The sequence below is a fragment of the Hyperolius riggenbachi genome, chromosome 10 (assembly GCF_040937935.1).
Source record: "Hyperolius riggenbachi isolate aHypRig1 chromosome 10, aHypRig1.pri, whole genome shotgun sequence".
NCBI lineage: Eukaryota > Metazoa > Chordata > Amphibia > Anura > Hyperoliidae > Hyperolius > Hyperolius riggenbachi.
In genome coordinates this window covers 279,675,343-279,697,966 of record NC_090655.1, presented here as the reverse complement: position 1 = coordinate 279,697,966, position 22,624 = coordinate 279,675,343, and the positions used below count along the sequence as shown (strand labels likewise).

The 22,624-nt window shown below is 48.7% G+C and overlaps 1 pseudogene; it reads left to right on the top strand.

Moving 5' to 3' along the window:
- The window catches only part of LOC137537242 (zinc finger protein 208-like), a 154,282-nt pseudogene that overhangs the window by 107,992 nt on the left and 23,666 nt on the right, over positions 1 to 22,624 (top strand).

Genomic DNA, 22,624 nt, shown 5'->3' with positions numbered 1-22,624 from the left:
TACAGGTGTCCCCCTGTATAGGCAGGTAGGTATAGGTGTCACCCTGTATAGGCTAGATACGTACAGGTGTCGCCCAGTATAGGCAGGTAGGTACAAGTGTCGCCCAGTATAGGCTAGGTAGGGACAGGTGTCCCCCAGTATAGGCTGGTAGGTACAGGTTTCCCCCAGTATAGGCTAGCTAGGTACAGGTTTTCCCCAGTATAGGCAGGTAGGTACAGGTGTCCTCTAGTATAGGCTAGGTAGGGACAGGTGTCCCCCTGTATAGGCTAGATAGGGACAGGTGTCACTCAGTATAGGCTAGGTAGGTACAGGTGTCCCGCTGTATAGGCTAGGTAGGTAGGTACAGGTGTTGCCCAATATAGGCTAGGTAGGTACAGGTATCGCTCAGTATATACTAGGTAGGTACAGGTGTCGCTCAGTATAGGCAGGTAGGTACAGGTGTCCCCCTTTATAGGCTAGGTAGGTACGGGTGTCCTCTAGTATAGGCTAGGCAGGTACAGGTGTCCCCCTGTATAGGCTAGGTAGGAACAGGTGTCTCCCTGTATAGGCTAGGTAGGTACAGGTGTCGCTGAGTATAAATTAGGTAGGTAGGTACAGATGTCCCCAGTATAGGCTAGCTAGGTATAGGTGTCCCCAGTATAGGCTAGGTAGGTATAGTCCCCCAGTATAGGATAGGTAGGTACAGGTGTCACTTAGTATAGGCTAGGTAGGTACAGGTATCTCTTAGTATAGACCAGTGGTTCCCAACCTTTTCCGGCCCGGGGAACACTTTCTGACCAAATTTTTCTCCGGGGAACGGAAGGGGGGGGGGGGTGCGGCTCCCGGGTGTTTGCGCGACCTAGTGGTCAGTGCCGTGCGCAGCAGGCTATGGAGGGGGGGGAGGGGCTGGGGTGCGGCTGCATAGCTAGCATAGTTGCCCCACTGTAGGGAGTTTAGTTGCCTTAGTATAGCTAGTATAGTGCCCCAGTATAGCCAGTATAGTGCTCCAGTATAGCCAGTATAGTGCCCCAGTATAGCCAGTATAGTGCCCCAGTATAGCCAGAATAGTGCCCCAGTATAGCCAGTATAGTGCCCCAGTATAGCTAGTATAGTGCCCCAGTATAGCCAGTATAGTGCCCCAGTATAGCCAGTATAGTGCCCCCAGTATAGCCAGTATAGTGCCCCAGTATAGCCAGTATAGTGCCCCAGTATAGCCAGTATAGTGCCCCAGTATAGCCAGTATTGTGCCCCCAGTATAGCCAGTATAGTGCCCCAGTATAGCCAGAATAGTGCCCCAGTATAGCCAGAATAGTGCCCCAGTATAGCCAGTATAGTGCCCCAGTATAGCCAGTATAGTGCCCCAGTATAGCCAGTATAGTGCCCCAGTATAGCTAGTATAGTGCCCCAGAATAGTGCCCCAGTATAGCTAGTATAGTGCCCCAGTATAGCCAGTATAGTGCCCCAGTATAGCCAGTATAGTGCCCCAGTATAGCCAGAATAGTGCCCCAGTATAGCCAGAATAGTGCCCCAGTATAGCCAGTATAGTGCCCCAGTATAGCCAGTATAGTGCCCCAGTATAGCCAGTATAGTGCCCCAGTATAGCTAGTATAGTGCCCCAGAATAGTGCCCCAGTATAGCTAGTATAGTGCCCCAGTATAGCCAGAATAGTGCCCCAGTATAGCCAGTATAGTGCCCCAGTATAGCCAGAATAGTGCCCCAGTATAGTGCCCCAGTATAGCTAGTATAGTGCCCCAGTATAGCCAGTATAGTGCCCCAGTATAGCCAGTATAGTGCCCCAGTATAGCCAGTATAGTGCCCCAGTATAGCCAGAATAGTGCCCCAGTATAGCTAGTATAGTGCCCCAGAATAGTGCCCCAGTATAGCCAGTATAGTGCCCCAGTATAGCCAGTATAGTGCCCCAGTATAGCCAGTATAGTGCCCCAGTATAGCTAGTATAGTGCCCCAGTATAGCTAGTATAGTGCCCAGTATAGCTAGTATAGTGCCCCAGAATAGTGCCCCAGTATAGCCAGTTTAGTGCCCCAGTATAGCCAGAATAGTGCCCCAGTATAGCCAGTATAGTGCCCCCAGTATAGCCAGAATAGTGCCCCAGTATAGCCAGAATAGTGCCCCAGTATAGCCAGTATAGTGCCCCAGGATAGCGCCCCAGTATAGTGCCCCAGTATAGCCAGTATAGTGCCCCAGGATAGCGCCCCAGTATAGTGCCCCAGTATAGCCAGTATAGTGCCCCAGGATAGCCAGTATGGGTAGGTGGTGCCCCCCGCTGTTATTACCTTAGCAGCTGCCGCTCTCCCCTCTCCGGCGCGTGTGTTTATTCAAGCAGCGTATCTCCGGCTGCTCTGTGTGATCCGGCAGGAAGCAGGGCAGCGGCTTCCTGTAGCGGCGATATGTATCGCCGTTACTATGGTAACCGAGCCCTGATTCCCGCGCATCACATACAGAGCAGCCGGGAGATACGCTGCTTGAATAAATACATGTGCTGGAGAGGGGAGAGCGGCCGCTGCTAACGTAATAACAGCGGCGGCCGCGGGGATGGTACGGAGGGGGAGAAGTGGACGGCACACCAGGCAAGTGTGCCGCGGAACACTGGTTGAAAAACGCTGGTATAGACTAGCTAGGTACAGGTGTCCCCAGTATAGGCTAGGTAGGTATAGGCGTCCCCTAGTATAGGATAGGTAGGTACAGGTGTCCCCCTGTATAGGCAGGTAGATACAGGTGTCCCCCTGTATAGGCTAGGTAGGTACAGGTGTCCCTCTGTATAGGCAGGTAGATACAGGTGTCCCCCTGTATAGGCAGGTAGGTACAGGTGTCGCTCAGTATAGGCTAGGTAGGTACAGGTGTCCCCCTGTATAGGCTAGGTAGGTACAGGTGTCCCCCAGTATAGGCAGGTAGGTACAGGTGTCCCCCAGTATAGGCAGGTAGGTACAGGTGTCACTCAGTATAGGCAGGTAGGTACAGGTGTCGCTCAGTATAGGCAGGTAGGTACAGGTGTCCCCCTGTATAGGCTAGGCAGGTACAGGGGTTGGTCAGTATAGGCTGGCTAAGTACAGGAGCCCCACAGTACAAGTTAGCTAGGTGTAGGGGCTCCTGTACACTATAAGCAGCGATAACCAAGTGATATAAAGTGCCCTCCCCCCCCTTCCTGTCACTGTGTTAGGCATTCCGCTTTCTGCAAAAATTCCTTGCCCAAACAGTGTCAGGCACACTGCTCAGGGGGTTATTATTGCACTTTTCTCATGGCGGACTCAACGCATCAGAGCTGCAGCCACTAGGGGCACTCTATAGGCAGTAGCAGTGTGAGGAAGTCTTGCCCAAGGTCTCCTACTGGATAGGTGCTGGCTTACTGAACAGGAAGAGCTGAGATTTAAACCCTGATCTCTTGTGTCAGAGGCAGAGTCCTTACCCAGTGCACTGCTTTCCATGTATGGCCAATGCTTTAGCTGTAAGGAAGGTCGGTGAGATGCAAATAACTCTGACTTGTATACAAATATAATGCAAATTGTATGCAGATAATCAGATTTGTCAGGAAATGCATTTGATTGGCTGAATTCCTAGCTAATACAATCTTCAAGGCAAAGTTATTGTCATGTGATTGGCCGCCTGTAATGAGCACAACCTTCTGCAGTTCTCTGTCAGGCTGATAACTAGTGATGGTCTGTGACATGCTAATACTTCTGAGCTGGTGCAAATTGTATGCTAATTATCAGGGCTGTGAAGTCGGTACAACAATCATCCGAGTCCTCAGTTTATCATTCCACCGACTCTGGCTCCTCCCCCTCAATTAATCACTGCCAAAGCTTAGGAATTTTAAAGCTACAGTATTTTAAGATGACATCTGCTTTTGGGAACAAAAAGCTCCAGGTCAGGAAGCTAACACTCTACCCTGTCAGCCATCCTGGCCTTTCATTGTCAGCGTGAATGCGCGACATGTCATTTGTATACAGTATAATCATATATATACACACACACACACACGGGACACTTGGTCACTGGGCGAATGAGATTAAGATTCAGGAAAGTGGGTGGAGCCCACAAAAGCCAATCAAAATTCACCTATTGATTTTCAAGGTGAATATTTTTACTGCTGCCATTCTTTCACTGTTCAGGAAGTGATGATGTTTCTCTATTTGCAGCGCGGAGTCCCGGCATCAGGAACCTCTCAGAGACTCTTCTCTCTGTATCCACAGACTGTACAACGGATGATGATGTCACTGGACAAGAGTCTCCTGCAGATATCCTGGTGACCCCAAATATTCCCCCAGACCCCCCGCACCTGTCTAACTTTGAGGGGCCTCATACCCAGCACAGCTCTCCCCCTGCTAGGGGGTCTTATTCCTGTTCCACATGTGGGAAATGTTATGTTCAGAAATCACATCTTGTCACACATGAGAGATCTCACACTGGTGAGAGGCCCTATTCATGTGCTGAGTGTGGGAAATGTTTTGTGAGTAAATCAGACCTTGCCAGGCATGAGAGAACTCACACTGGTGAAAAGCTCTATTCATGTGCTAAGTGTGGGAAATGTTTTTTGCGGGAATCACAGCTTGTTAGTCATGAGAGATATCACACTGGTGAGAAACCCTATTCATGTGCTCAGTGTGGGAAATGTTTTGTGAGTAAATCAAACCTTGGACATCATGAGAGAATTCACACTGGTGAAAACCTCTATTCATGTGCTGAGTGTGGGAAATGTTTTGGGCGAAAAGCAAACCTTGTACAACATGAGAAAATTCATACTGGTGAGAAGCCCTATACGTGTGCTGAGTGTGGGAAATGTTTTGCACAAAAAGCATACCTTGTCCAACATGAGAGACTTCACACTGGTGAGAAGCCATATTCATGTTCTGAGTGTGGGAAATGGTTTTCATATCAATCAAGTCTTTTCACACATGAGAAATCTCACACTGGAAAGAAGCCCTATTCATGTGCTGAGTGTGGGAAATGTTTTGCACAGAAAGCATACCTTGTCCACCATGACAGACTACACACTGGTGAGAAGCCATATTCATGTGCTGAGTGTGGAAAATGTTATGCATGGAAATTGCAACTTGTCAGACATGAGAGATCTCACTCTGGAGAGAAGCGCTATTCATGTTCTGAGTGTGGGAAATGTTTTGTACAGAAATCGCATCTCATCAGACATGAGAGATCACACACTGGAGAGCAGCTCTAACTTGCTGCTTGTCAGATATTTGTGTTGAGTGTTGAAACAATATCAAAACAATTATTGTATTGAATTTAATAAAAATACTATTATTGAAAAAAACAAAACAAAAACACCCACCTAGGGCTGAGACGCACTATAATCAATTTTCTGAGCACTTTCTGGCCATCAGCACTTTCTGAGCACTTTTAAAAAATGCTCCCATTCATTTGCATTAAAATCATGCTAAAATCGCCGCGATTGTGAAAAACATAATCACGACAATTTTTCAGCGATTTTAATGCAAGTGAACGAGAGTGTTATTTTTACAGCACCGATGACCAGAAAGTGCTCAGAAAATCACTTATAGTGTGTCTCAGCCCTAAGGGTTTTTTTTTTTTCCAACAATAATTTTTTGTGTTTTTTTTTTTGTTTTAATAAAACCCTGAGTACAAAACATAAATGCATCACCGGTCAATCGGATCCATTTTCACTCCGTTGCCACTCCAGTCTGCTGAGCAGGCAGGTGAGGGAAGGAAGGTTTCTTACCAAGGCCCCCGTCTCTTCCCCTTGCGTATCACGTCACGTCACTTGACTGAAGCTTGGCTAAGAAACCCTCCCTCCCTCACCCCCCCCCCTACTCAGGTACAGTTTAGCGTCCCCACATCCCCCCAATCCCAGCGGAGCAGAACCCCACCCCCCAGTGGATCTTACCCTTACCACGGTCCATTTTTCACTAGTGTGAATTTTTTTTTTTTTTTGCTGGGTGCTGAATGAACCAGACTTTAGGTCACACTGATATGGCTGCTGTGCTCAATTCAGAGTCAGAATTTGACCCCATAAAGTGAAAATGAGAATTTTAGACTCCCAGAAAGTTCTATATGTCCTTGTTATTTACCAATTGGGAGCTGCAGATGTGGGATATTAGAAGCTTCCATTCATCCAGACTGACCTGAGGACAGGAGATTTCCCTCTCTCGGTCTCTCTGTGTCTTTGTTTTATGTTCAGGAAACATGAAGAGATTTGAGCTGAATGCACAAAGTCCAGTAAGATAAGAAGAGAGGGATTTATCTTCCAGCAATCTTACGCTGGACACACCCAGGACTGATATTCAGAGAAATTGGATCACTGTGACTGTGACGGGATCTTCCAGGGATCTCCTGATTTCTCTACATCATTTTAGGGGTAACGTTACAGATTTATATTGTTACGCCCTCACAGAGTAAGACTGGCAACTACTTTACATGATAATACTATAAATATGAAAGCAGCAAAAGATAAAGTATTAGAAGTCAGATGTATTCCCAGGTCATATTACACTCCAGCACAAAAAATGCAGATACACCCCAATGCCTCAGCGCTGCACCCCACATGTAAATTAGGAGATGATTGGATACAGGTGTTTGGGCTGGAGGGGAGATACAGGAATTCTGGGGTGGAGAGGGGGACAGGTTATTGTTATGTGTTACAGTCACTGCTATAGACACCCCAATGCCTCAGTGCTGCACCCCAAATGTAAATTAGGAGATGATTGGATACAGGTGTTTGGGCTGGAGGTGAGATGCAGGAATTCTGGGGGGGAGAGGGGGACAGGTTATTGTTATATGTGTTACAATCACTGCTATAGACACCCCAATACCTCAGTGCTGCACCCCAAATGTAAATTAGGAGATGATTGGATACAGGTGTTTGGGCTGGAGGTGAGATACAGGAATTCTGGGGTGGAGAGGGGGACAGGTTACTGTTATATGTGTTACAGTCACTGCTATAGACACCCCAATGCCTCAGCGCTGCACCCCAAATGTAAATTAGGAGATGATTGGATACAGGTGTTTGGGCTGGAGGTGAGATACAGGAATTCTGGGGTGGAGAGGGGGACAGGTTATTGTTATATGTGTTACAGTCACTGCTATAGACACCCCAATACCTCAGTGCTGCCCCCCAAATGTAAATTAGGAGATGATTGGATACAGGTGTTTGGGCTGGAGGTGAGATATAGGAATTTTGGGGTGGAGAGGGGGACAGGTTATTGTTATGTGTTACAGTCACTGCTATAGACACCCCAATGCCTCAGTGCTGCACCCCAAATGTAAATTAGGAGATGATTGGATACAGGTGTTTGGGCTGGAGGTGAGATACAGGAATTCTGGGGTGGAGAGGGGGACAGGTTATTGTTATATGTGTTACAGTCACTGCTATAGACACCCCAATGCCTCAGTGCTGCACCCCAAATGTAAATTAGGAGGTGATTGGATACAGGTGTTTGGGGGTTGAGGTGAGATACAGGAATTCTGGAATGGAGAGGGGGACAGGTTATTGTTATATGTGTTACAGTCACTGCTATAGACACCCCAATGCCTCAGTGCTGCACCCCCAATGTAAATTAGGAGATGATTGGATACAGGTGTTTAGGCTGGAGGTGAGCTACAGGAATTCTGGGGGGGGGGGGGACAGGTTATTGTTATGTGTTACACTCACTGCTATAGACACCCCAATGCCTCAGTGCTGCACCCCAGATGTAAATTAGGAGATGATTGGATACAGGTGTTTGGGCTGGAGGTGAGATACAGGAATTCTGGGATGGAGAGGGGGACAGGTTATTGTTATGTGTTACAGTCACTGCTATAGACACCCCAATGCCTCAGTGCTGCACCCCAAATGTAAATTAGGAGATGATTGGATACAGGTGTTTGGGCTGGAGGTGAGATACAGGAATTCTGGGGTGGAGAGGGGGACAGGCTATTGTTATGTGTTACACTTACGGCTATAGACACCCCAATGCCTTAGTGCTGCACCCCAAATGTAAATTAGGAGATGATTGGATACAGGTGTTTGGGCTGGAGGTGAGATACAGGAATTCTGGGGAGGAGAGGGGACAGGTTATTGTTATATGTGTCACAATCACTGCTATAGACACCCCAATGCCTCAGTGCTGCTCCCCACATGTAAATTAGGAGATGATTGGATACAGGTGTTTGGGCTGGAGGTGAGATACAGGAATTCTGGGGTGGAGAGGGGGACAGGTTATTGTTATATGTGTTACAGTCACTGCTATAGACACCCCAATGCCTCAGTGCTGCACCCCAGATGTAAATTAGGAGATGATTGGATGCAGGTGTTTGGACTGGAGGTGAGATACAGGAATTCTGGGGTGGAGAGGAAGACAGGTTATTGTTATGTGTTACAGTCACTGCTATAGACACCCCAATGCCTCAGTGCTGCACCCCAAATGTAAATTAGGAGATGATTGGATACAGGTGTTTGGGGTTGAGGGGAGATGCAGGAATTCTGGGGTGGAGAGGGGGACAGGTTACTGTTACTGTTATATGTGTTACAGGCACTGCTATAGACACCCCAATGCCTCAGCGCTGCACCCCAAATGTAAATTAGGAGATGATTGGATACAGGTGTTTGGGTTGGAGGTGAGATACAGGAATTCTGGGGTGGAGAGGGGGACAGGTTATTGTTATATGTGTTACAATCACTGCTATAGACACCCCAATGCCTCAGTGCTGCACCCCAAATGTAAATTAGGAGATGATTGGATACAGGTGTTTGGGCTGGAGGTGAGATACAGGAATTCTGGGGTGGAGAGGGGGACAGATTTTTGTTATATGTGTTACAATCACTGCTATAGACACCCCAATGCCTCAGTGTTGCACCCCAAATGTAAATTAGGAGATGATTGGATGCAGGTGTTTGGGCTGGAGGTGAGATACAGGAATTCTGGGGTGGAGAGGGGGACAGGTTATTGTTATATGTGTTACAATCACTGCTATAGACAAATGTGGGAAGCTGTTGCTGGAAATGATTCTCTGTTATGTAACAAAATAAATCCTATTAGAATGGAAATCTGATGCATCTCCAAGTGTCTCTCCTGTGATTGAAGCTGCTAATAAAGATATTCCTCTGGACAATGTGCTGTATATTGTACTCTTTTATTTATCTCTAAGTTAGCCAATAAATGGTATCATCCTGATTCAAAGCCTCTACTTCTAAATAAATGGCAAGCCTTTTTTTCCTCCATACACAGCTCATGTCCCCTTTTTTGTTGTACAACCCTAGATACAAAAAGCCCACCTGCCAAGCTTATGTATTGCCCTCTGATGTATTTATATCTGTTAATCAGGTCACCTCTCAGTCATCTTTAGCTGCTGCATTCCAGCGGTTCTGGAGGTGTGTTTAGCTATCAGAGACAACAAAGAGATGATTTGTAGAATGAAGACACAGGCAGAGAGTGTTTCCTGACTGGCAATGATTACATTTACAGATTAGCCAAAGATAAGCCAGCTTCTACTGCTCTCTGCAATGAAAGTAAACATATTTACCAATGGAAAATGAGTAAGAGTAGTGTCAGTGCACTGGACCGTGACAAAAAAGACTGCTGGAGTGCTGTAAATCAATTAAGATCCATACATTCATGAAAAAAAAGCTGGGTATGCACATCCAATGCAAATTCAGTTTATTAACTTCTTAAATGGTATAAATTGTATACAGGCTACAGTACCGTTACCAGGAGAGAGGTACAAGCAGTGGGAGGTGTCTACAGCTGTTTCACGCCAAAGTGCTGTGGCGCTTCCTTGGGACCTCAGGCTTCCCAGGGGTTCATCGCTGCTCAGTGTCTGTATCCGTACTTAAGGCCAGGTAGTCGGCTACCTGCCGGTCGAGGAGTTGGTGGAGGGTGGATCCGGAAGGGCTAAGGCGAGGCGATGGAGTAAAGAATGTCCACATGTCCGACATCACCCTGAGATCACTGGAGCGTCCTGTCCTTGCCTGCGTGGACATGGGAGGAGGAGGAAGATTACTGGCAGTGGCACCTTTATTCCATTGTGCTGCTACATCACCCTTAACCTTCCTGGCGGTAAGCCCGAGCTGAGCTCGGGGTAAGCCGCCGGAAGGCACCGCTCAGGCCCCGCTGGGCCGATTTGCATAATTTTTTTTTTGCTGCACGCAGCTAGCACTTTGCTAGCTGCGTGCAGTGCCCGATCGCCGCCGCTACCCGCCGATTCGCCGCTATCCGTCGCGCCGCAGCCGCCCCCCCCCCCCCAGACCCCGTGCGCTGCCTGGCCAATCAGTGCCAGGCAGCTCTATGGGGTGGATCGGAATCCCCTTTGACGTCACGACGTCGGTGACGTCATCCCGCCCTGTCGCCATGGCGACGGGGGAAGCCCTCCGGGAGATCCCGTTCTTTGAACGGGATCTCCGGATCTCCGATCGCCGGCGGCGATCGGAGGGGCTGGGGGGATGCCGCTGAGCAGCGGCTATCATGTAGCGAGACTTTGTCTCGCTACATGAAAAAAAAAAAAAAATTAAAAAAAAGATTTGCTGCCCCCTGGCGATTTTTTTTTGCAAACCGCCAGGAGGGTTAAACGCACTGTAAAGCATAGTTGCCAGCTTGTTCTGCAAGTGCTGCATCCTTTCTGCCTTCTGTTGAGTTGGTAACAGGTCCGCCGCTTTGTGCCTGTACCGAGGGTCTAGTAGCGTGGCCACCCAGTACAGGTCATTCGCCTTGAGTTTTTTAATACGGGGGTCCCTCAACAGGCTGGACAGCATGAAAGACCCCATCTGCAGAAAGTCGGGTTCCGACCTACTAGCCATCTCCTCTTGCTCTTCCTCAGTGATGTCAGGCAAGTTCTTCTCCTCCCTGAACCATGAACAATACCGCAAGAAAGGTGAGCAGCACAAGCCCCCTGCGATGCCTGCTGCGGTTGTTCTTCAGCCTCAAAGCCACCGTCCTCCTCTGACTCCTCTTCCCCAGAAGACTCCTCCTCCCCCCTCTGCGATGCCGCAGATGATGTTTCCAACAGATCTTCCTCCTCTTTCTGTTCACGCTCCTCCACAGCTTGATCCACCACTCTACGCACGGCACACTCCAGGAAGAAAGCATATGGGATCAAGTCACTGATGGCGCCTTCATTGTGACTCACCAGGTTTGTCACCTCCTCAAACGGACGCATGAGCCTGCAGCCATTACGCATGAGTGTCCAGTACTTCGGCCAGAAAATGCCCAGCTCCCCAGAGCCTACCCTAGCACTGTAGCTGTACAGATAATTGTTGACGGCTTTCCCCTATTGTAGCATGCGGTCAAACATCAGGAGCGTTGTATTCCAGTGAGTCGGGCTATTGCAAATCAAGCGCCACACCAGCAAGTTGTTTGTCCGCTGAATATCGGCCAAGCGTGCCATGGCCGTGTAGGAACACCTAAAATGCCCACACACCTTCCTGGACTGCTTGAGGACCTCCTGTAAGCCTGGGAACTTGCACACAAATCTTTGGATTACAAGATTGAGCACATATGCCATGCAGGGTACATGTGTCAACTTTCCCAAACTCAAAGCAGAGAAGAGATTGCTTCCATTGTCACACACCATGTTGCCGATCTCCAGTTGGTGCAGGGTCAGCCACTGATCCACCTGTTTGTTCAGAGCAGCCAGGAGAGCTGCTCCAGTGTGAGTCTCGGCTTTCAGGCAAGACATGTCCAAGATGGCGTGACACCGTCGTACCTGGCATGCAACATAGGCCTTGGGGAGCTGGGGGTGTGTAGTTTGGAGAGGAGATTGCAGCACCAATACAGTGGCACTGCCACTCAGCCGAGGAGGAGGGCGACGACAGCGAAGAGGATGTAGCAAGAGGAGGAGGAGAGGAGGTGGCAGCAGGCCTGCCTGCAAGCCGTGGAGCTGTTACAGCTAGGTCCGCTGCACAGCCACGTACTCCCTGCTTGCCAGCGGTCACCAGGTTGACCCAATGTGCTGTATAAGTAATGTACCTGCCCTGAACGTGCTTTGCAAACCAGGTATCCGTGGTCAGATGTACCCTTGACCCAACGCTGTGTGCCAGAGATGACACCACTTGCCTTTCAACTTCACGGTACAGTTTGGGTGTTGCCTTTTTAGAAAAATAATTGCAGCCTGGTATCTTCCACTGCGGTGTCCCAATCACCACAAATTTTCAGAAGGCCTCAGAGTCCACCAGCTGGTATGGTAACAGCTGGCGAGCTAACACTTCCGCCAAGCCAGCTGTCAGACACCGGGCAAGGGGGTGACTGGCAGACATTGGCTTCTTCCGCTCAAAGATTTTCTTCATGGACACCTGGTTACTGTGGGCAGAGGAGCAGGAACCACTCAAGGTGAGAGGCGGAGTTGAGGAGGGTGGCTGTGAAGGTGCAAGGGATAATGCGGCTGAAGATGCTGCACATGAAGGAAGAAAAGGAGGCGGAGGGTGGCTTTGCATTTCTGTGCTGCTTTTCCTCAGGTGGTCAACCCATTGCTGTTTGTGCTTCTTCATCATGTGCATTCGTAAGGCAGTTGTCCCTACGTGGGTCTTGACAATTGCAAAAAGACGGACTCCGGCACACTCCATAAATTTCTTCTTTATTCAGCCACGACACTCAGTACAAACAAATGCCCCCTGTCCTACGTGGGTCTTGGTCTTTCCTCAACTCAATATTTGGTGGCAGAGAGTACAGATGGCATTGCTCTCATCTGAGGTAGATACACCAAAAAATGTCCACACCGCTGAGCCCTGTGATGATGGCACTTTGGTGGTGGCGGCAGCAGCTGACCTTAAAGGACATGTTGGCTGGCTGTCCATAGGTGGCGATACATGGCGCCGGACACCGCTACAAGCTGTTTTTGATGACGAGCTCTCTCTGCTTCTTTCAGCAACTCGTCTCCTCCTACTCCTCTCTGACTCCCCCTCTGAACTGTCCCCCTGTTCATCTCCTCTATTGGGAACCCACGTGACATCCATGACAGTATCATCATAATCATCATCATAATCATCCTCCCCAGCTTCACTTGCATCAGACACCTCCAAAACTACACCAACAGCAGGTATTTCATCATCCTCACACCTTACGTCCATAGTGCCGCCTAACTCAGACATATGAGGTGGTATAACATGCTTAGCGCCTTCATTTTGTAACAATAATGGCTGTGAATCAGTTAATTCCCCACCAAATCACTCCTGCGAAGTGTCAAATGGAGCGGATGTGGTGCTATTAGAAGCAGTAATGTGTGCCAGCTGAGAGTTAAGTGGGGTGCCCGAATCAGAACAGGAGGAGGAAGATATGTCACGGTTCTGTGTGGTAGCTGAGAAAGATTAGGTTTTCTGTGTTAGTCAACTACGTCCTGACAGTCTTGGGAGATGATGGCATGTGCCTTCTGAACACTGTATCATGACAGCACGACCTCGAACAGACCTGCTGGATGGCCTGCCTCTTGTTTTGTCCATATTGGGGGGGGGGGAGTGAAAGGTATGCACTGACTGGGCTAATACAATGGGCGGTCACAGAGACGCAGTGAAAGATATACACTGACTGGTGGTATAATACAATGTACAATCACACAGATGCAGTGAAAGGTATACACTGACTATTGGTATAATACAATGTGCAGTCACACAGATGCAGTGAAAGGTATGCTGTGACTGGTGGTATAATACAATGTGCAGTCACACAGGTACAGTGAAAAGGTATTCACTGACTGGTATATAAAACAGTGTGCAGTCACACAGATGCAGTGAAAGGTATGCCGGGACTGGTGATATAATACAATGTGCAGTCACACAGGTTAAGTGAAAAGGTATGCAGTGACTGCTGGTGGCATAATATAATGTGCAGTCAACCAGGTGCAGTGAAAAGGTATGCACTGAATGTGCTGCGCCTGGCACAGTATAGCAATTAGCAAGTGCCAGCTGTGACAGACAGGGCTGTATATGCAGTGTCAGTGGCACACTGGCACACACACACACACACACACACACACACACACACACACACACACACACACACACACACAAAACACACACAAAACACATCACAAGAACATTAGCTCTCAAAAGAGCTGTTTTGTGGTGCTTTTCAGCAACAAATTTCAGCAAGGAGCAAGCTAACAAGAGCCTAACTAAGCTTTCCCTATCTCCAGCAACCTCTCTCCCTTCTCTAACAGAGCAGGCAGCAGACAGAGTGAGAACATGGCCAACGCTGCTGCCTTTTATAAGGGGGGCTCCAGGATGGAATGCAGCCTGATTGGCTGCCATGTGTCTGCTGACTGTGATGTAGAGGGTCAACGTTTAGCCCAATGATGCGGGCAAAGGGGTGACTGGCAGACATTGGCTTCTTCCGCTCAAAGATTTCCTTCATGGACACCTGGCTGCTGTGGGCAGAGGAGCAGGAACCGCTCAAGGTGAGAGGCGGAGTGGAGGTGGGTGGCTGTGAAGGTGCAAGGTATAATGCAGCTGAAGATGCTGCACCTTAACCACCCTGGCGTTCTATTAAGATCGCCAGGGCAGCTGCATGAGGGTTTTTTTTAAATAAAAAAAAAAATATTTCATGCAGCCAACTGAAAGTTGGCTGCATGAAAGCCCACTAGATGGCGCTCCGGAGGCGTTCTTCTGATCGCCTCCGGCGCCCGGAATAAACAAGGAAGGCCGCAATGAGCGGCCTTCCTTGTTTTGCTTAGATCGTCGCCATAGCGACGAGCGGAGTGACGTCATGGACGTCAGCCGACGTCCTGACGTCTGCCGCCTCCGATCCAGCCCTTAGCGCTGGCCGGAACTATTTGTTCCGGCTGCGCAGGGCTCAGGCGGCTGGGGGGACCCTCTTTCGCCGCTGCTCGCGGCGGATCGCCGCAGAGCGGCGGCGATCGGGCAGCACACGCGGCTGGCAAAGTGCCGGCTGCGTGTGCTGCTCTTTATTTCAGGTAAATCGGCCCAGCAGGGCCTGAGCGGCACCCTCTGGCGGTAATGGACGAGCTGAGCTCGTCCATACCGCTAAGGTGGTTAAGGAGGAAGAGGAGGTGGAGGGTGGCTTTGTGTTTATGTGCTGCTTTTCCTCAGGTGGTCAACCCATTGCTGTTTGTGCTTCTTCATCACATGCCTTCGTAAGGCAGTTGTCCCTACGCGGGTCTTGGTCTTTCCACGACTCAATTTTTGGTGGCAGAGAGTACAGATGGCATTGCTCTCATCTGAGGCAGACACACACAAAAAAATTCCACACTGCTGAGCCCTGGGATGATGGCACTGTGGTGGTGGCGGCAGCAGCTGACCTTAAAGGACATGTTGGCTGGCTGTCCATAGCAGGTGGCGATACATGCCGCCGGACACTGCCACGAGCTGTTCCTGACCACGAGCTCCCCCTGCTTCGTTCAGCAACTCGTCTCCTCCTACTCCTCTCTGACTCCCCCTCTGAACTGTCCCCCTGTTCATCTTGTCCATTGGGAACCCACGTGACATCCATGGCAGTATCATCATCAGTATCATCATATGCATCCTTCACAGCTTCGCTTGTTCCAGACACCTCCAACAGGTACTTCATCATCCTCACACCTTACGTCCATACTGATGCCTAACTCAGACATATGAGGTGGTGTAACATGCTTAACGCCTTCATCTTGTAACAATAATGGCTGTGAATCAGTTAATTCCCCACCAAATAACTCCTGTGAACTGTCAAATGGAGCTGATCTGGTGCTAGTAGTAGCAGTGGTGGCTGCCAGCTGAGAGTTAAGTGGGGTGCCGGAATCAGAGCAGGAGGAGGAAGATATGTCACGGTTCTGTGGGGAAGCTGAGGAAGATGAGGTGTTCTGTGTTAAATTGTCAACAACGTCCTGACAATCTTGGGAGTTGATGGCACGTATTTGCTGAACACTGTACTTTGGTCGAGGGCCACACGAAATCACGTTAGCACGACCTCGAACAGACCTGCCGGATGGCCTGTTTCTGGCTCTGCCTCTGCCTCTTGTTTTGTCCATATTGTGTGCAGTCACAGAGATGCAGTGAAAGGTATGCACTGACTGCTGGTATAATACAATGTGCAGCCACACAGATGCAGCGAAAAGTATGCAGTGACTGGTAGTATAATACAATGTGCAATCACACAGATGCAGTGAAAAGTTTGCAGTGACTGGTGGTATAATACAATGTGCAGTCACACAGGTGCAGTGAAAAGGTATTCACTGACTGGTATATAAAACAGTGTGCAGTCACACAGGTGCAGTAAAAGGTATACAGTGGCTGGTGGTATAATACAATGTGCAGTGAAAAGGTATTCACTGACTGGTATATAAAACAGTGTGCAGTCACACAGATGCAGTGAAAGGTATGCTGTGACTGGTGATATAATACAATGTGCAGTCACACAGGTTAAGTGAAAAGGTATGCAGTGACTGCTGGTGGCATAATATAATGTGCAGTCACACAGGTGCAGTGAAAAGGTATGCACTGAATCTGGCACAGTATAGTAATTAGCAAGTGCCAGCTGTGACAGACAGGGTTGTATATGCAGTGTCAATGGCACGCACACACACACACACACACACACACAAAACACATCACAAGAAGATTAGCTCTCAAAAGAGCTGTTTTGTGGTGCTTTTCAGCAACAAATTTCAGCAAGGAGCAAGCTAACAAGAGCCTAACTAAGCTTTCCCTATCTCAAGCAACCTCTCTCACTGAGCAGGCAGCAGACAGAGTGAGAACATGGCCGATGCTGCTGCCTTTTATAAGGGGGGCTCCAGGAGGGAATGGAGCCTGATTGGCTGCCATGTGTCTGCTGACTGTGATGTAGAGGGTCAACATTTAGCCCAATGATGTAGTATAGGGGGCGGGTCGAACTTCCTAAGTGTTCGCAGTTCACCGCAAACATCGGTTGTTCGTGCGAACAAGTTCGCCGGCGAACCGTTCGGGCCATCTCTAGCAGTCACACAGATGCAGTGAAATGTATGCAGTGACTGATATAATACAGCGTGCAGTCACAAAGATGCGGTGAAAGGTATGCACTGACTGGTATAATACAATGTGCAGTCACAGAGATGCAGTGAAAGGTATGCACTGACTGGTATAATACAATGTGCAGTCACACAGATGCAGTGAAATGTATGCACTGACTGTGCTGGGCCTGGCACAGTATAGCAAGGGCCAGCTGCGACAGACTGGGCTGTATATGCAGTGTCAATGGCACACACACAAAAAAAAAAGATCACAAGAACATTAGCTCTCAAAAGAACTGTTTTGTGTTGCTTTTCAGCAACAAATATCAGCAAGGAGCAAGCTAACAAGAGCTAACTAACGCTTTCCTTATCTCTCCAGCAATGTCTCTCCCTTCTCTCACTAAGCAGGTAGCAGACAGAGTGAGAAAATGGCCGACGGGCCATCTGTGTAATTAATAAGAATTCTAATTGGTCAATTGGTTCTTCCTTTATGCTGGGTACACACTATGAGATTTTCTGGCCGATTTACTGTCAAATAGATTATTTTGCTTTCCGATCGATTTCCGAGCATTTTCCGATCGATTTCCTATTAGGCTTAACCGAAATTGATTGGAAAATGCTCAGCAATCGATCGGAAAGCAAATCGGAACAGGTTGGAAATAATCGATCTGACAGTAAATCGGACAGGTTGGAAATAATCGATCTGACAGTAAATCGGACAGAAAATCTCATAGTGTGTACCCAGCATTATACAAACAACTGCAGATCAATGGCAGCCTCTGTCAAGGTCATCAGATTTGCTGATGCCACCCACCACCATTGTTGGCCTTGTCACCACTAAAGACGAGCGGGCCTACCGCCAGCAAGTTGTCAGGATACGTTACTGATGCAGGGAGAACAGATTGGTCCTCAACACAGCCAAAGCTGTCAGGATGATCACAGATTTCAGGAAGCAGGTCGCTCACCACCTCCAATCCACATTGAGGGCACTGAAGTGGCAAGAGTACCCTTTGTCCACCTCCTGGGCACTATTATCTCCAATGACCTAAGCTGGAAAGCCAACACTGGCTTCACCCTGGTGAAAGCCTTGAAGAGACTCTTCTTTCTCCGCTAGTTGAAGAAGTTTGGTAACACTAGACTGCGCTGTAGTGCAGCAGAGGTGGCCTTTGGGAGGGGCAAGTGGGGTGATCTCCCCAGGCCCCGCATTTGAAGGGGGCCCCGCAGTCATGCCCGCCATGCCATGCTCATTTTGATAGTGGTGAAGGAAAGGTCTACAGAAGACTAGCTGTTTGTGCTCTGAGCAGTGTGTCATCAACAAATACACAGATCTTCCTATTTTGTTTTACGCACCTTATATTCTGCACCAACCTCCCTTTTATTGCTCAGGTTTTGTCTTCAGCATGCTTTACTGTACTATGCTGGTTGCATTTTTGTAATGAATTTGTGCACTGACAGGAACCTTGCCAAATGTCAGATTAAGGTAACGTGCAAGAGCCTCAGCCTGAGGGGCCCAATTTGGCTAAGGATGTGTGTTAGTCTGGATAGGGAACTGTGGATTGGTGCTAGGCTGGCTAAGAAACTGGAGATGGGTGCTAGGCTGGCTAAGAAACTGGAGATGGCTGCTAGGCTGGCTAAGAAACTGGAGATGGCTGCTAGGCTGCGTTGGAGAGCTGGAGATTGGTGCTAGGCTGGCTAAGAAACTGGAGATGGGTGCTAGGCTGCGTTGGAGAGCTGGAGATGGGTGCTAGGCTGGCTAAGAAACTGGAGATGGGTGCTAGGCTGCGTTGGAGAGCTGGAGATTGGTGCTAGGCTGGCTAAGAAACTGGAGATGGGTGCTAGGCTGGCTAAGAAACTGGAGATGGGTGCTAGGCTGGCTAAGAAACTGGAGATGGGTGCTAGGCTGCGTTGGAGAGCTGGAGATTAGTGCCAGGCTGGCTGGGGAGCAAGGAATTGACAAAAAAGTCATAATTGGGACATACAGATAGCAGTGAAACGTCCCAATGGGACAACAGTTATCATGGAAAATACATAACTATGCCAATTGGTTTTATCAAAATCACATAACAAAGACAAACTTAAACCTTAACAACAATGTGCCTGAATGCAGCAAGGATTATATAGGTCTGAGAGGGACACAGTGCTTCTAGTCACACATTTCACTAGGGCAGAGGGCTTAGAAGCCCGAAGATCAGAGAGGACTAGTAGCCCTGAGGCCTCCCTCACCAGGAAGTGAGAGCCAAGGCTGCCAGGCTTTGGTAAAGACGTCCAGTGCATCATTTACTATAGCGATCAGATGCTGAGAGATAAGGATATCTGATACCATTTTCTTTGTAAGCTCTAAAGATAGGGAAGGTTGCAGCCATTGCCTGGGAATATGCAGCCTGATAGCCTAGGCAATATGCTGTGCTAGCCGGTGGGAATTTCCAGCTTATCACCCAAAAGCAGCACAAGTGGATCTGGGACAATATATTCATCCAGAACTTGATTAATAAGGACCAAGACCTTAGACCAGAATTTCCTAACGATAGGACAAAACCAAATGACATGAATGTGTGTGCCAACCTGACCGCAGTTTCTAAAACATAATTCTGATTGGGCGGGGCAGATGGAGTGGAGGATTGCAGGTGTCCAGTGGGATCTGTGCAGTATTCTCAGCTCAGTCTCTATATGGGAATAGTAACTACTCCCTTTCGCCACTGTTAGGCAGCCCTTAGACCAGCGGCTTTCTTCAAGGCCATCTTCCCAGCACAACATGTGAACAATCTTGGCCATTTCAAGATTATTATCTTTTGTAAATATGGTGTGCTGAGCAATGTATGTGCCAAACCCAATTCCCGGCACAACCCAGTCATGCTTGGCAAAATAAATGATTCTGAATAAATTGGCCCTAGAGTGCGGTCGACATATGACTATAGTAGGGATTAGTTAGTGACAAGACTATGTACGCTACATCACTGCAGAAGATGGTGCTATACTAATGCAAAATAACAATAATACTGTGAAAAAAAGCGGAAAAGCCGCCGCTTTAACTCAGTGTGAGGCGGCTGTTTCCGCGGCTGGCATGGCGGAATGCGGAGAAACTGCCGCGTCTGACGCGGCGGTTGGCGCGCATGGGCTTGCTACTGACAGTCTGACCAAACGCGGGGAGGCCGCCGCCTGTGCAGATAGCGGTACGAACAACCGCACGCGCAGGCCAGCAGAGACATTGCAAAACATGACTGATGTGGCTGAGACTGATAGTCCACCTAGGTTCAGAATGACGCGCGTGCGCGCTGAGAGGCAGAGCTTATATGACAGCCAGAAGAGGGTCAGCTGACATTTCCAGCTCTTCTCATTGGTCCAGCACTTTAGGGAGGCGCTGGAGAGCGCTCTAGTATATATACTGGGTGCTGGTAATTTCTCTGGTGTCTGGCGTTGCGATCACTACGTGGTAGCACTCAGACCTGAGTCAGATCCCAAAGTGTGCTAGAACCGGCAGGAGCTGGGGATCCACACTTAGTCAGATTCTGTTGATAGTTTAAAGTCCTAATTTTGATTGTGATTATCTGTTATGACCTTCTGCTTGCCTGACCATTCTCCTGATCTCTGATTCTGTACCCTGCTATTCTGATACTCTGTTGCCAAACTCTGCTCGTCCTTGGATTCCGCATCTGTCTCCTGATTCTGTACCTTGCCATTCTGATACCCTGTTGCCGAACCCGGCCTGTCTTTAGGATTCCGCATCTGTCTCCTGAATCTGTACCTTATCTGTCTGTGTGTTAACGACCTGGCTTGTCCGACCTCGAGAACTGACCTTACTGTTAGAGGCAGTTCCCAGATCTGTTAGTGACACTCCCTCTTTGGTGTCACTCACGTTCTGTCCTTCCTACTCTCAGCCTGACTCCTCCCCCGGGAGAGTCCAGGCCTACGGAAGGAACTTTCATTTGTGCAGTACTCCTTACTGCCCTGTACCTGCTCCTGAGGCGTAGTCCTCAAAGTATTACTGTTGCACCAAACACTCTCATTACTCGGGTGTCCAGAGGTTAGAGATATATCTGATTATCGGTGATACTGCAGATCATCTATAATCGGGTATATATCTGCATTCTCGGTGATACTGCAGATCACCGGTAATCAGACCCTTTCTGTGTTACACCGATCGTTACAAATACTAGTCATGATTGTCACTGACTGTCCTCACTATCTCATAGGGCTCAAGTGCCACGTTTTCACCGTGGCAGTTCCGTTTTGGAGCCCCCTTCACGGTATAATGGGGCAGCGTGCATTCCTCATGAGGAGTCGGAGAGAAGCCTAGTCCCGCCTTCCTCACAGTGCAGGAGAATCTGGCCAATAGCAGCAGCTTCCCACCAGCCAATGCTGTTGCTGCTGTGGCCATCTAGTAAGAAGAGGAGGGAGGGGCGTTATGTAAATGAATCCCTGCGCTGTCCTCTGCACTGGAGACATGTGCAGAGGCAGAGAGGATGTGATGTTGGAGACCCGTGCTGCTGATCCCCAGGAGATTTTGACAAGTGACCTGTGCTGCAGACCAGGAGGAGATAAGAGTGACACTGTCCAGATCAGTGAGCTGCCTGAGTCCCATGCTCTTCACACACTGGTGAGTCACTTGATTTTCAGGGCATGGGACTGTCACTGAATTCTGGAGGGGGAGGGGGGAAGCTTCAGTCATTTGATGACAGGGGCTCAGGATATCATGGCATGGATATACAGTGCATGAAATGAAAGTATATAGGGCAATGGCATTGTGAGCCCTGATACAGTATGAGTTTCTGTAATACAGAAAGTGTATCAGGGCTCACAATGACATTGCCCAATGTACTTTGTAATTTTGCATCTTGCATTTTTTTTTCTCTTCAAACTCAGCCGGTATGTGACCCAGATATGACCATGTGACAGCTGTGAAGCCATCATACGTGGGTCTCAGGTTTGCATCATAGTTTGAGTTTCTCTTCTCCTCCCCTCTTCCCTCATTCCATCATCACTATACTATACCGTAAATATTTATATAGCTAAACATTCCACCTACCCATCTTAACACCTATCCATCTTAACAGCAGAGGCTCTACTTCCTCCGCCAACTGAAGAAGTTTGGCATGTCACAGAATCTCTTGACGAACTTCTATACCGCAACTATCGAATCCGTCCTCTGTTCCTCCATCCTTGTCTGGTATGCTGGCTCTACCGAAAGCGACAGACGCAAACTACAGAGGGTGATCCGGTCAGCGGAAAGGATCATAGGGAACACACTCCCTGCCCTAGACCACCTCTATAATGCCAGGTTATGCTCCAGAGCATTGAAGATTGCAAATGATCCCTCTCACCCTGGCCACCAGTTTTTCAGTCAGCTCCCCTGGGGGCGGAGGTATCTGAGGTACCGGTCCATCTCCACTAAGACCACGAGACACAAAAATAGCTTCTTCCCCTCAGCCGTAAAGTTGCTGAACTCTACAAACGCTGCTCATTCTCTCCCCCCTTAGGCTGCCCCCTGCCCCCTCCAGGCCGATCTTCTGCCTGCAACCCACATGGCTGGGGTAAATGTGCTATGTATATGTTTTGAAATGAAGTGATGTCTAACATGTTCTATGTCTCTTATGTTTCTATGTAATGCCCTGTATCTATGTGCCAAACCCAATTCCGGGCACGATTCAGTCGTGCTTGGCGAAATAAAAGCGATTTTGATTCTGATTAATATCCCTTTCCGACTACCCACTTATTTATGGGCGTGGCGGGAGCCTCCAGGGCCAGGCTGAACCTGCATTTTTTTTCTATTGTTAAATG